The sequence below is a fragment of the Pteropus vampyrus genome, unplaced genomic scaffold (assembly GCF_000151845.1).
Source record: "Pteropus vampyrus isolate Shadow unplaced genomic scaffold, Pvam_2.0 Scaffold302, whole genome shotgun sequence".
NCBI classification, from domain to species: Eukaryota; Metazoa; Chordata; class Mammalia; order Chiroptera; family Pteropodidae; genus Pteropus; species Pteropus vampyrus.
This window is the reverse complement of record NW_011889083.1, coordinates 4,060,332-4,075,656: the sequence shown is the minus strand read 5'-3', so window position 1 is coordinate 4,075,656 and position 15,325 is coordinate 4,060,332. Positions and strand designations below refer to the sequence as shown.

Genomic DNA, 15,325 nt, shown 5'->3' with positions numbered 1-15,325 from the left:
CCTGCACCATTCTAAAAGCTGCACACGTTGTAAGAGCTTAGCAAATGTCAGCCATTGTTAGTAGGACAAATCATGTGGATGAGTAAAATGTTTGAATTCTAACAAAGAATTGTGTTTTCTTGAAAATACACATACATTCTCATATTAGGGAAAATTGTTTGGCAAAAGTAATTTTTAATTTGCTGGACTCTGAAAAATAGTTCAAGATGTTGCATAAATCCCAAATGTGAGGAAGTTTGCACATATTAAGAAAGGATGGATCAAAAAAAGTTTCTGTACGTTCCTTCTGAATTCCTTTACTTAAGCCAGAAAATAGAAAAGATAATTTCGAGAGAATTTATTTTGATTTCTTTAACCTTGGAAACTAATGTTGGTTGTATGCGTTAACATGAGAAACAATATGCATGTGTCATGTCTCTTTTCTTGATTCTTTTCTTGGGGTAAATTGTTTCCTTTCCATTAATAGGATGGTTTGGGCTATATTAGAGTTAGATTTTATTATTTTTAAAATAAATTTTACATTTTTAAACCAATTAATGATGAATAACCTGATACTCCTAAGAGCCCTGGCTCTCTTGAGTTCTAAACTCGTGTCCCTGAATCCTGGTAACCTCTGTATTCTTATTTTGGCTGAGTATATCGGCTTTCGTGTGGTCACCGAGGCTTGAAACCACACTGTCACCTTTGACCCCTCCCTCATGCTTCCCATGTACAAACCAGTTTTGAGGTCCTGATAGATTTTCCTCTGTAATTATTCACTCATGTGTCCCTTTAGGCCATGCTACTGCATTGTGCTATTTAAAACCTCACTACCTCATGCCTATACAATTAAAGCAGCCTATCTAATCACCTTGCCTTTGGTCTCTGCTCTTCTCATTCATAGAACTTGCTCCTGCAGAATTAATTTTTCTATTTTTCTGCTTATGCCATACCCCTACTCTAGAACCTTCACTGATTCCCAGCTGCTTATAAAGTTCAATGTCCTTTGCTTAATATTTAGATATCTCCCAAAATCTGACCCCAGTCTGACTTTCTAATTTCATATGCTACCACTATACTGTCCCACCCATAACATATGCCTTAGCTAAATAGAAGGGCTCTTTGCCTTTGTTAAAATGTTATTCCTGCATAAAACAAGTATTTTCCCTAATATCAATGCATGTTTAAATTACTCTCAAATGTGATTATGTCCTCAGTCTCTTTTTCTCCATGTAGTCTTGTGTCCTTTTGGGAATTACCTAATAAAACTTGATTTTTTTTTTTTCGGTATTTTTAAATTATTATTTTAATTAATAGGCTATATTTTAGAGAAGTTTTAGGTTTACAGAAAAATCGAGCAGAAAGTACAGAGTTCCTATATAAACCTCTCCTCACCCTTACAGTTTTCTCTACTAGGAATGTTTTGCGTTGGTGTGGTGCATTTGTTAAAGTCGATTAACTAATGTCATGTAGCTTCCATTACACCATCATACAGAATAGTTTCACTGCAGTAATTATTCATCCCTCTCTCCTAACACTTAAATTTTTACATTTTAAAACTTTTTGAGAGTAGCTCCTGGTTTGTCTTTTCTCCATGCCCCGTCACCTTCTGTTCAGTGTTTTGTACTGGGAAGGCTTCAGCAGATATTGAATAAGCCAGTATAGTACACAGACCTGCCAGAACTTTACTCGGCTCATTGAGGGCAGGGAGCATGTATTGTACAGCAGTAGTGTTGTTGCCAGGGTTTGAACCCTGCCTTTACTGCTTGGTTGCTGTGTGATCTTGGGCTAATTACTTAAAATCTCTGTGGCTGGTATAGTGAGTAACCAAATATTTTAACTATTATTAGCAATAATAGCCTCTACTGGATATACTTTGACAGGATTTAATTCACTGATATGTTTCATCTCATTCCTTTTGGTGCAACATCATTTGTTGATAATCTATGAATGTTTAAGCTATAATCTGAGAGAATTAGAGGGGTCAGCTAACAGAAAGTCCTTAAAATGTGGTGGTCATCAGGATGTAGCTTGACAGGCAAGTAGATAATAATATCTGGGATTAGGGAACAACACTTCAATCTGTTGGTCTTAAAATTGCCACCAGTTTGGATTTAACGATTCAGATGCTTTTAGGGTGTACTTCTCATTCATAAATACTCATTGAAGTTTTAGGATGAAATCAATAATTTTATGGTAATGGGCTTCTCTGGGAGCTCCTTTTTTTCTCTTGTATATAGCCACTGGATTTCTCTTCTAAAAGGGCACTGCTTGGGTACTCAGATAAATTAGGAATAAATAACCCTATCTTGCCACAGTTTCTCAAACTTGGGAGTAAAAAAAAGCCACAGCATGATGTGTTCTGCTTGTGGAAAGGTCCCGGGTTGCCCTTGATTGCTTGTGATCATGTGATGTGGGTATTTCATATTTCCAGAAACAAACTGGTCAAAATCAGAAATAGCAATGGAAGAGTGGAAGCTTGGGGCCAAAATGATGCTTATGGGAGTCTCCCTTTTGTTAGACATTTGGTGGCCTTCCATCCTGCACCACTTTGAGCTGAGAGGTAGGGGATGGGCTTTCCAGGCAGCCCACACCATGGGATGCTAGAGGACACCAGGCTAAGCACTGAGAACCATGTAGAAAAGTAGGCGGGGTGATAAGGAAAGCAGAAACCTTCTGTTATCTCGTTTACATGGAAATCTTTTCAGATATATCAGCTGCAATTTTTATTTATTTTTAAATTACAACATTAGTCAGTCTTTTTGGTGTACCGTTCTATGAGTTTTGACAAATCTATAAAATCATGTAACCACCATCACAAACATGAATAGTTCCAGCACCCCCAAAATTTGAACACTTACTTTTTATACTCGATATAGTAATACATACAGTATGAATCATCAGTAATAATAGAAAACATTAGAACTCCAGAATCTGTTTGGTATTATTTAGTATGTTTTTTAAAAAATGCATGATTTTTAGATCCTGCTTTTCCTCTTTATTTAAATCGTTCCTGTTGAAATAGTAGAACTAAAATGTACTTGAAAATTGCCCGGAAATGTATAACCTAGTGTCTCTGCCAGTCTGTCTTTTTTGAGTGTGCAGTCAATGTATTGTTTCATTTTAGGCCAATTTAAAATGTCATTTAATACTTAAAACTATAAGACAGCCATATTAATGAGGGTTTTTTGTTTGTTTCACTACTATGAATTAATTGCCCAGGTTAGACTTAGAACATTTAATGCATCTCTAACCTAGAGAAAAAATATCAAAGGCTTTGTTAAGTCTTTCCTTCCTTCCTTCTTTCCTTCTTTCCTTCCTTCCCTCCTTCCTTCCTTCGTTCTGTTCTGTTTTTTTTCCTTCTCTTCTCTTCTCTTCTCTTCTCTTCTCTTCTCTTCTCTTCTCTTCTCTTCTCTTCTCTTCTCTTCTCTTCTCTTCTCTTCTCTTCTCTTCCCTTCTCTTCTCTTTTTTGTAACATCATCCTTTCCCCCTGTACTTTTATAGATAGGACTTAACCTCAGCTAGGGGAAAATTTTTTTATAAATGTTATTCCTAGCCTGATTGAGGCTGCTGTGTTTTTCTTTCTCGCTTTTTTCTCTTTTCTTTGACTCTTCTCAATCTCTTTCTTTTTTTTACCACCCCCACTCCCCCAGACCTTTAGTGGTAGAAAGTTGAGTTCCATCCCAATTATTAAATCTTAGGAGACCATTCCCACATGGTTCCGTAAATGGTAGTTTCATCCCGCGTTCTTTCATCTCTTTCCCTGCTCTCGGGCTTGACAGTTGAAAAGGTCTGACTGTGCCACACAATGGTTTGATTGGTTTCTCTGGGGGAGACTTTCCCTGCCTCATCACTCGCCAGGCAGGTGGACCAGAAAGTCTCTTGATTCTTTTGTTGCCTCTCAAAGTCTGAGGTCTTTGACTGAATAAATCCGCCGTCATGGGATAATTTGCTAAAAGGAGACTGAAAGATGTGAGAGAAAAGCCTCACGACTTGGGTGCTGCATTAATGAAATAACGGGGCCTTGGAGTTTGCAATTGAAAAATCACCAGGAATGCAATGGGTGGAGACGGGCTTCTTTTATTTCCCATAATCAACTTTTAGTTCTGTCATTTAAAGCATGTGTATCCCTTTGCTCCCTGGCTGGCCCAAGTATATTTGCATTTGTACCCATGTTTAAGAGGACAGCCCTGTCCATAGGAAAGCCATTTGGGCAGTGTGTCTAGTTAGTCATTAGATTATTACTAGTGGAAGGAAAGAATTCCATATGACAGGACTAAGGTTGAGTTAACACAAGACGAAAAGTAATTTACAGATAGGCTGTCCCCAGCCATCTTTGTAGCCCCTGATAAGGTTTCATTTCAGAATGGATAGGCGACATTTCCACTTACGGGCCCATTCTGCGACACCTGTGATAACAGCTTCTGGATCCTAATTGAAATTGGTTTCAAAATGGATTTTCACTTTTCTCTGTCTGTGGAAAATATTGAATGGACTCAGGGCTGCCACAGAGAACTCCGGACCTTGGAAAACGGAGCGGGAAGCTAGGATCATCTTTCATAACAGTGTCAATGATATGACAGTTTTGTTATCTGTCTTATTAATGAAATCATTGATCCCCTGATGAGGAAGATAATAAACTGCGGTCCACCAGTGTTCACGAAGCTCATTTAGATTTGTATTACAAATAAGGAGGGGAAAAGCCCAAACAGCAATGGAACTAAAGTAGGAAAGGTCACTTAAAACTTCTCATTTCCGAAGTAACCATTTCAGATTAGAGCATTCTGAGCTGCAGTCTGAGATTGCAGCCTCAGTGTTTTGAAATTAACGAAGCCAACATTATATTCAAGGATTATCTTTCTGGTTAATGTAGACTAACTAGCATTTTTCATGAAGACTCATTAAGTGAAATTTCACAGGTAGAAAGGGAAGTTCTGAACTGTTTAAGTGCTTTGTAAAGAGGAGAATGGGAAAAAAATTCACAGATCCTCTTCTCCCCGTGGCGAAGGGATTTGGGGCTTGTCCTGTGTACGAATGCTGGGTAAGGAAGACCAAACTGAAAGAAAAGTAGCGTATTGTCTGTACCTCTCTTGAAGTGCTCTGGGAATCCTAGTAAGACCTGAATTGGGTTTGGATTTAAAGAGGTGACTCTATTGTTTGCTGTCTGGGCTGCTCTGGAATGCGCTCTGTCCCTCTCCTGGAGGGGAAGAGATGCTTATGACTTCTCATGTTACATGGTGAATTGTATTCCTAGGTGTTTCTCCATTCTTAGTGCCAGCAAGGATCAATCCAGTCCTAACTGAGCTTGAAAGAGGAGCTGTGATCAAAGGCTCTAATGATGTCACTGATCTCTGGTGATTGATTAGGAACAGAAGTTCCGGAGAATTCTGCCTTTCCTTATAATTTAAAATTAATTACTGCCTACCATTAGGATAGCTAGCTCTTAATCCACAAAATTACAAAAAATAAATGATACAGAAAATATTGTATTTTTCTTCTGGATCTATTTCCATTTTTAAGTTTATTGGAACCATATCTGCATTTTATAAGCAACCTTCCCCTTTAAGTATACCACAAAGAAATAGAATTCTCTACATAAACTGGGTTAAGTATTTTGGGATTCAGGGTAAAATTGGGACAGTATTCAGCAGGGAAAACTTTTACATTGTTTCCAAAGCAGTTTAATCATCTATAGGTAATTACACATTAGGTCATCATTAAATATATTTAAATGTTGTATTACTTGGAAATTTGGGATTTTAGACTTTTAAAAATCCTCTTAGTTATTTTTATGGAACTATTTAAAATTTTTCTCTAGCCATTCAAAAATGGAAACAAATGCATTCTGTACCAAGAGATGACAAATCTTACAACTGGAAAAGCTACAACTTGAAAGGAAATAATAAAAAAACAAAAACGAGAAAGCAAGAGCACTTTCTAGAAGCACTCTTGACTACACTGTAACTATTGGCTTATATCCATCTAGAGTAGGGATTGTTTGCAAAAGCATTGGAAAAATATTCTGTTTTGGAAGGCACTGCAGCCCAAGAAAGAAAATGGAATATGGAGAATGTTAAATATTATTAAAGTTACTGTTACCTTCAGTGGCTTGCTGTTGGTTGTCAAGGATTATTGATTCATGCTTGCTTATAGCTAATTCCTTTAACAGAAAACTTCGTTTTGAGAACTGCCCTCTGAGTAGGACTGATTAAATGTGTTTATAGTCTAGAGTAACTAAAGGGAAGAGATCATGCAAATGAGCCTTTGAGCCAGGATGGTGAGGCAATTATGAATACTCAGCTTTAATGGATGTTAAAGACTCCCCATTCACAGAATATATTTGTTCTATTGGCAGTGATAAGAAAAATAATCCCAGACCCTTGCCTATAAACAAAGAGAACTTCCAGAAAGACTAGAACAATGGCATGGTTAAAATAATGGAACTTCCAGCAAGGTAAACATATTCTGGTAAAATATGAAATCTAATATTCAGTTGAAGATTTCTTCCAAGCATTTAAAAACTAGAAAACACACAGTGACTTATTCACATTAAGTTAAATCAAGTCTGTGTTAAAAAACTAATATTTCTAGGCTTGTTTTCAAATGCTGGCAAGTTTCAGAGCAGTAGAAAAGTTCCTTTCTTATAAATGTTGACAGCAGTTCCGGTGGAGGCTAACAATGTTTTATAAATAGAGTGTACTTAGCGAAAACCATATGTATGCCTAGTGAAATAACCTCACATTTATTTATGTTTTGATTTATAGAAAACATGTGCCCTTTGACAAAGCCTTTCGGCTCTTTTCCGCAATTAAAAGGAATCATGCTTGAAAAAAATAGCTACCATCTTAATGGGAAACCTTTCCACGTAAATCTAAAGCACTTTCTTTGATCACTTGCACACAAATTGAGAATATTTTCATTCACCAGTTTGACCCAAAAAACTGGGTGAATTTAAAAAAAGATGCTTATAAACACACACACACACACACACACACACACTAGCATATATATCGGTTGAAAATTGGGAAATCTAAAGATCAAAAAGGATGAATACTGTGAGTTGCAGTGTGCAGTTTTGCGGAAGGACAATTTCTACTGTTGCTTGTTTTTGCTGGTGACTAGTTAGTGCTGGTGTAGCATGAAGTGGTACTCCTGTTTAAGTTTGCTTTGGTTTTTTTAGACTGAAGAGGGAGAATGTGCCCAATATGTAGTATCCATACCTTGGTTCTCTTTCTGACAATAATAGATGATAAATAAAGAGAGTGTTAAGAAGGTAGTTTACACATCTCTTTCTTTAATTTTTTTTTTTTGAAGAAAAATACTATATAATTTAGTTAAAAATAAGTGCCTTTAGCTTATTACTCTTTTAAAAAGTTTAGGGTTGGGAGTGAGTTGTTGAAAAGAAAATTCTTTTCTTACTTTAAGAAAGAAGTGGTTATATTAATTGGGACCAGGTTACAAAATATTGTTTGTCACTATTCTAGACTAGATCAATGGTGTTCACACTGCTGGAGGGTAAATTGGGACAGGGAGAAATTCAGTATTTAAATATAGAAACTTCATAATACGTGAGCAAACTAATGACGTAAGTAAAATTTCACATGTGCTAGTATAATTTTGTATCTTGTTTTAATGGGGGGGTACTTTTCATTTTTAAAAATAAATAAGAGATTATTTGTGCTTAAAAAAAGACAGTTAATTTTTATAGAAAATATTTCTCATGATGGTGATGTCAGTTTTCCAACCCATGGAAGAGCCTAGCTCCTGCCTCCATGGAGTCAGAAACAAGTACCATTTAAAAAAAAGTTTATAGTTTTGAATTACAGTTGACATTCAATATTATATTAGTTTCAGGTGTATAGCATAGTGGTTAGCCATTTATATAACTTATGAAGCGATCCCCCTAATGAGTAGTACCCACTTGACATCATACATAGTTATTAAAATATTATTGACTATATTTCCCATGCTGTACTTTATATCCCCATGACTATTTTGTACCTGCCAATTTGTACTTCCTAATCCTCTCACCTTTTCCTACCCATCCCCTACTCTGACAACCATCAATTTAGGAACAAATACCATTGAGCATAGTGGCAGCTACCTCAACATCAACATCTTGTGCATGAACGATCTCGTACATCAGGAGATGTACAAGAACGATCTTGTACATCAGGAGAGTTTAATTGGCAACCCAGGAACCCTTGAGGTTCATGGGTAGGTTTAGAAAAAGGGACCAATTCATTTTATTAATGGGCATGTGCCTATGCCCTCTTCGTTCAGTTTCTTAAAGAGATTCATGACCTAGTATTTGTCAGAGCCACTGGTCTAAAGGTAGGTTTTTAGAGCTCTTTCTTCAGGAAAATATTAATTGAATATTATAATTGCTCTTTGAAGGAAGGATTATTGAGAAGAGAGCCTTTCAGGGATTAGAGACCATGAAACTGAAACCTCATACAAAGTGTGATGTAACAGTTGTGACCCAGCTTACTTTATAAAGGATTCTTCTTGCACATCACTTTATCTCTTTTAATGAAGAACTTGGGTTGATTTAAAGAGCTCCTCACCTCAAAAACTCTCTTTCTATATGACATTAACTTTAAGTTCTCCAGGAATTTAGAACATAAAATGACAGGAAAGCTGTCAGGTAAATAAGAGGATCTTGAAAGAAACAAGTTAATATAATCTAAACTTAGGGAAATCCATAATTCTCTTTAAATTAATTTGTATAAATCACATGTATGTATCTATCTTGGGTTAAAAGCCACTGAAGATTTTGTTTAGGCCAAAATGTAGTCTCATATTGTTAATTCAAAACCACCTCAGGTATTTTTATTTTATTTTATTTTATTTTATTTTATTTTATTTTATTTAGGCAAGGCAACCCTTGATTGACCTCACAGATTACAAGGACTTTGTCGGCTTACAGTCCCTTATTTTTTATGCCTACATCACCTGGTCTTCCTAGGTGGTCTCCCATCCAAGTACTAACCAGGCCTGACCCTGCTTAGCTTCTGAGATCAGACGGGATTGGACTTGTTCAGGGTGGCATGGCTGTAGACCACCCCAGGTATTTTAAAGGCAGTCGGTAGCTATCAGTTTTAGGTGAAAGTCCAGGAAGATTTTTGCCCAGTTTTGACTGAATTGCTGATAATTACAGAAGTTGCCCCAAAAGCAAGAAATCCACTGAAATTTAGACCTGATATCACCCATTACCCACCTGACTTCCTACATTTATCTTCAGGTAGTTCTTGGGCATAGTCTGTGTTTGTGACTGGTAGGAGCATTTTGACATTTTTGTGAATATCTCTTCCCAGACCATGGCCCTCTTTTAAACTCTTGAACATGGTCATAAGTGCTCTGCATAGTTTCTGTTTGGCATCTGGTTTGATATAGTTATATTTCATCATAACTTTACTGAGAGCTTTTGCAAATTTCTTTGATGCTAATTTAGTTGCTTTAAACTCTCTGGTGTGGAAAAAAGAAACAAAACCAAGAGTACAATAAGCTTATTACCAGGCTCCTAAACACTGAGCCTCTCGAGTAACCCATATTTGTCATTATTTTTTGACAGTGAATTTATAGGTGGGACCTGGGGAGCATTGTTACTGTTGCTGTTCAGATACAGCCAAGGGAAGGGTGCAGGACCAGAGCTCTGGAGACCCTTGTGGACTTGTATGAATGCTGTACTTCCCCAGGATGCCCTGAAAAGAGGCTATACTTTCTAAGAAAGATGAGATGATTCATTATACAGAAAATTTTTACATAATGCATTTTAGAAAGTGTTTCAGTGAAAATGGAACCTGCAGGAGTATAAGGAATGAAGGGAACCTCTCACTTAACCAACATCTAGTAGCCTGCTCCCCATAGCTTGAGACCTTAGAACTACCCATATCTCAACTTTCCTCTCTTAAGCTTTTATTTTTTTTTAAAGGAATACCTCTTCATTGGGAAATTCAGAAATGCATAAAGAAAAATGTGAATATGTCTTAGAATCTTACCACATAGAGATAACCTTTGTTAACATTTTGGTATATTTTTATTCTCTTTCTCTCTCTCTTCATTTTCTTTTCTTTTCTCTTCATTTTCTCTTCTTTTCTCTTCTTCTTCTTCTTCTTCCTCCTCCTCCTCCTCCTCCTTCTTATTCTCTCTCTCTTTCTCTCTCTCTGTTGTTGTTATATGTCAATTGTATTTCAAAAGAAAGACAGACAGGACAACTAAATGTAGTGTATCCTGGTGGGATTCACTTTTTATCACTTCATGTGGAATCCACTTAATTTCTTTTCTGTCTCCCCATCTAGCACTGTTACCATTGGGGTGATCTAAAATCCATCGTTACCCTAAGTAGTACTGAAGGGTACTTCGGTACCCTTCCCCACTGATGCAGTAAAGAATTACAGATCAGCGAGATTAAGAAAAACTAAGATTTATTAAAGTATGTTTCAAGAGGAAAACGGGTTTGATTAAAGTACGCTCCAAGGGAAGAGCAGGTTACAGCTAAGAGGGCTGTAAGAGTGTAGAATTCAGGAAATAAACCTTATATTCTGGCCATAATAGGTAATTACAAATGATTGGCACGTGAGGTCATTTTGATTGACATTTGGCTCTTTTACAACCCTTTGCTTACTGTGCATGTGGTTACCTAGAATTTAGTCCGATATAGATTTATGAACTTCCAGGCATGGGTATGATATTATAATGATAGTATAATGAGGCTGAGGTGAAAAGAAGGTCAGCATAGGATTGATAACGCACGTGCTTGTGGTGGGATTAAACCAGCGACTGGTTTATGGCCCTTCCTTCATTCCTTTGATCTTCAGGATGCAAGGGTGATTAGATTTATAACTATAAAATGGGTGTTTCAGGGAAGTCTTTGGGTGGGATCTTTATTCCCTAGTGGCTCATGTCTACCTAACTATCTAACAGCACTGCATGGTTCAACACAGTACCCACTGGCAACGAGTGCCTGTTGAGCCCTTGAAATGTAGCCAGTCTAACTTGCAGGGCAGTGTGCTTGCAGGGCCTCCCTGGAGAGCAGCAGGAAAGAGAGGCATGGGGCACACAACATGTGCTCCACAAGGGTAGTGGCTCTTTGACCAGAGCCTTTGGTGGATGGGCCCCAGCTGGCCCCCTCTGAGTCCATGACCAGCCACCCCTGTCTTTGCGGAGCCTTTTGCAGGCTGCTGGAAGACCCCTCACTCTTCATTTTCTGTGTCATGTACCACATGTTCAGGTAGCCATGTGCCGGGGGCATTTTTCATGCCATGTACTACTCTTCTCTAGCGTTCATGGCGATATAATTTATTTAGCCAATCCTGTTTCATTACACATTTATGTTTTTCTTTTATTTTTTCAGTTGTAAATAAGGATTTGACGAAAATCCTAAAACAAATCTTTGTGCTTTGAAGAAATCTTACCAAATTGACTCCAAGAAATGTAGCGGTTTATACATCCATCAGCTATTTATGAGACACTTTATGAAACACAGCTCATTTTCATAGATACTTGTCAACATTAGTGAAATATTTTAAAAGAAAATGTGAAGCTTCATCTCATTTTTTAAAAAAAATTTAATTGAAGTATAACACATAGAAGAGTGCACAGCTTGATGAAATTTCCCAAAATGGACACATCACGTATTCAGCACTCAGATCAAGAAAATAATACTAGTAGCCACTGGAAAGGCCCTCTCATGCCCTGGACAGTTACTCCTTCTGTTCCAAGTGCTTGCTCTGTTTATCCATTCTACTGCTGGTAGGCACTTGGTTGGCTTCCAGTGTTTAGCTTCAGGAAACTGGCTATTGGGCACTTTTCTTTTGGTTCACCTGGTACATGCTATTTTTGGGTACAAACGGAAGAGTGAAAAGACTGCATCATGAGGATACATATAATTAGCTTTAGTTGATACTGTCTAATACTTTACCCAGATGTTTGTACAAATTTGCTCTTCATTCTTGCCAACACTAGATATTTTTCATTTTATCCCTTCTGTTGATTGTGAATGGTATTTAATTCTGGTTTTAATTTGTCCCTTATGATTAAGGGAGTTAAGAATATTTTTAAATATTTATTAATCATTTGGATATACTTCTTAGTGAAGTGTCCATTGACATCTTTTTTTGAAATTTGTAGTTCTTCGAGGGTACATGATTGTTTATTGGTGGTTCTGTCACTGATTTTAAATGATACCAGTGATATTGTGATTTACAAGAAATATATATTTGGTCATTCAGATGATGAAAATATATTTCTCATATGTTTCTCATATATTTAGTCTTCCTCCACAGTTCGAGCTCATAGCTCCCAATTCCAAAATCCTTGGAATTTCCTAGGTCTTAAGAGTGATAAAGGTCTCTTGTTATATTAATGAGGTAACTTTTGGAAAGCACCTAGTAGTGCGGGCTGGTTGTCTGTGGAACCAACCATGTGATTAGAGGGTTGGAACTTTCAGTCCCAGCCACCCTAGATCTCTAGGGAGGGGGACTGGAGGTTGATTTACTCACCAATGGCCAATGATTTAATCAGTCATGCCTTTGTAATGAAGCCTCCATAAAACCCAGAAAGACTGTTCAGAGAGCTTCTGGGTTGATGAACACATGGAGGTATGGGGAGAGTGGCTGCCTGGAGAGGGCATGGAAGCTTGGCACCCTTTGCCCATAGCTTATCCTGTACATCTCTACTATCTGGCTATTTGTGAGTTATCTCTTAAAATAAACCAGTAATCTAGTAAGTAAAATGTTTCTCTGAGTTCTGTGAGCCGCTGTAGCAAATTAATTGAACCTGAAGAAGGGAATCCTGGGAACCTCTAGTATAGGTGACAACCTGGACTTGCCACTGGTATCTGCATGGGGGAAGATGGTGGTAGTCTGAACCATTTACCTGTGGAACCTGTTGCTCTCTCGGGGTAGACAGTGACAGAATTGAGCTGAGTTCTCTTAGACTCTGCTGGCTTCTGGAAAATTGTTTGTTATATGGGTGGGACCCTACCACCTGCTCCCCACATTGGAATTTGAGTCTCAGAACACCAAAGAGAATAACTGTATCTGACACTCTCTTAATATATTGTATAGCTTCTTTTTTTGAACTATTTTATTCTTTTGATCTGTCTTTTAGCCAATAACACACTCCTTTGGATGTTATAACATACACGTTTTGTCTGATAGTGCACATTGTCTTTCACATTCCTCCTCAAATGCTTCTTGGCTCTTTTCCAGTTTTTTCCTTCTAGGTGAACTTTAGGAACATCTTTCTGGAATTCTGTTGTTTATAAATCCATACATACTTAGTAATAGTATAAATACATGGGTGGATGCAATCAGTTCAGCATTAGTGATTACCTCTGGAGAGTGTGGAAAGTGAATAAAACAGGAGAGCGTTCAAATGTACCTGCACCATCTTCTTTAAAGAGAAATATGCCACAATTTAATGTCTTAAATCTGGGTGGTGCATTTCTTGCTTATGTTATTCCCTGAAGTGTGTCTTGATTGAAAGATGCCCTTTGGAATTTTGTTTGAAATTATATTCAGCCATCTTATTCAGGCTGTATTATAATTATATTGGCTGTAAGAAACAGTCTCCGTTGTTGCCTGCCACATTCTCACAAGGCTACTCTCTTCTCAGGCGTACAAAGCACACACAAATGCACACTCGATTTGGCATCCACGTTCTGCAGTCATCTTCAAAAGTGTGTGTGTGTTCAGTCTGTCACTTATAAGAAAATATGTGGGAAATAACAGTTGGGGAGACCTGACAGGTATTTGCTTTATTTTTACCTTTTATACTTTAACATGTTATGGAAGCAATTTAGTTTTTCTTTTGTTTCATCTATCTTGAATTGAAAGTTTCAGGTACATTGATAAGTACTTGGGTTAATGTAATACCGCTTGTATTCTCTCAGGAAAAATACTCTGCTTTGGCTTCTCTGCATCAGGTTGCATTTTTATCAGGTCCCTGCAGCTTCCCTCCATATTCTTTGATAGTGCTATCTGTTACTTGGTGGCTTTTTCTACTGAAATAAATCAGAATGCCAGGTTCAAGCATTAGGAGTGGGTTGAGGCTCTTTGTCATTTGTTTATTTGTTAATTGTTGTTGGAAGACTATTGGTAGCAACGGAAATGGTCAAAGGAATCTTGGCACTCTTGTTTTTGACCTCAAGTTACCTTAACCTTGTGCTAACCTTACTTAACTAATGACTTGGGAATGCTGGATTTAAGTTGATTCTGGTCTTGGCCAAATTGGAGAGAGATCTGAGAAGGATATGGTCTTGGTCCTGCATGTGACATTGCTATAATGCATGAGTATGAAGCAGACCTCATAAAGAGAAGAGAATGAAAAACATCTTTAAGAAGCTCAAGTAGCAGAATACACATCCCTTTGAAAATAGGAAGTTTTGCCATCAAAGGTGTAATTCCATTAATTTCTTAAGCCTCAACTTCATACAATTGAAAACATGCCCACAACCTGCTACTTAAAGCTTTTGGAAATAATTGAGGGACATTTATTTATTTTCCAAATTTCAAATCATCCAGCATTTTGTTGGGCTTTTGTCTGGGGAGATACAAATTCACCAGAGCCATGCCAATGAGTATAGAAAATTTGCCAGCCCACAGAGGAATTTGAACTTCCTTCTTTTTGTCCGGTCTTGGGGAAATTGTGCATACAGTAGAACTTTTCATGTCTAGACCCTGCCCAGGGGACTTCTGTCTAATAAGAACCTTTTCTTTTTTCTTAAGCATGCTCAAATGGAACAAATCTCAGGAAGAGATTGGGGACAGAATGTAGGAAAAGAAACTATAGGAAGCCCTGTATCATTATATTTTCCCAATTCATTGCATTCAAGTCCGTGCCATTAGAAGTGGAAAGTTCTTTTTTACTTATGTGCTGCCCATAGTCAACGAACATTACTGAGGCTCTGCTAAATGCCAGATACTCTCTGTGTGATTCCGAAGATTAATAAATGTAGGGCCTGCTCTCCAGATAACTTACGATTGGATAAATGGACAACCAAATTACAGTACACTTATTAGGTTCAGTATAAATGATACCTACAGAGTATAGAGGCATGTCTTGTAGAAGAGGTAACACTTGAGCTAGATCTTTTGAATGTAAATGTTTAAGGTGGACAGGAGTTGAGACTGGGGGCTGGAGAATAAGATAAAGGAGAAAGGCATTCCAGGTAGAGGGAATAACAGAAATAGAAGTTGGATGAAGGGACATTCTTGGCAATTTGGGGGATACTAATCAATGTAGGTGGCTTATGGGATAGGTGTGGGTAAAGAATAGGGAGGATTGTGATAGGAGATATGACTGGAAAGACATACTGAGGCTGTGTGCTGGAGGCCTATGA

The 15,325-nt window shown here is 37.5% G+C and overlaps 1 protein-coding gene and 1 pseudogene across 3 annotated transcripts in view; one reads left to right on the top strand and one right to left on the bottom strand.

Moving 5' to 3' along the window:
• The window catches only part of GLI3 (GLI family zinc finger 3), a 282,259-nt gene that overhangs the window by 19,046 nt on the left and 247,888 nt on the right, over positions 1-15,325 (top strand). The gene's annotated exons all lie outside the window — the stretch shown is intronic.
• On the bottom strand, positions 8,923-9,041 carry LOC111730148 (annotated as a pseudogene).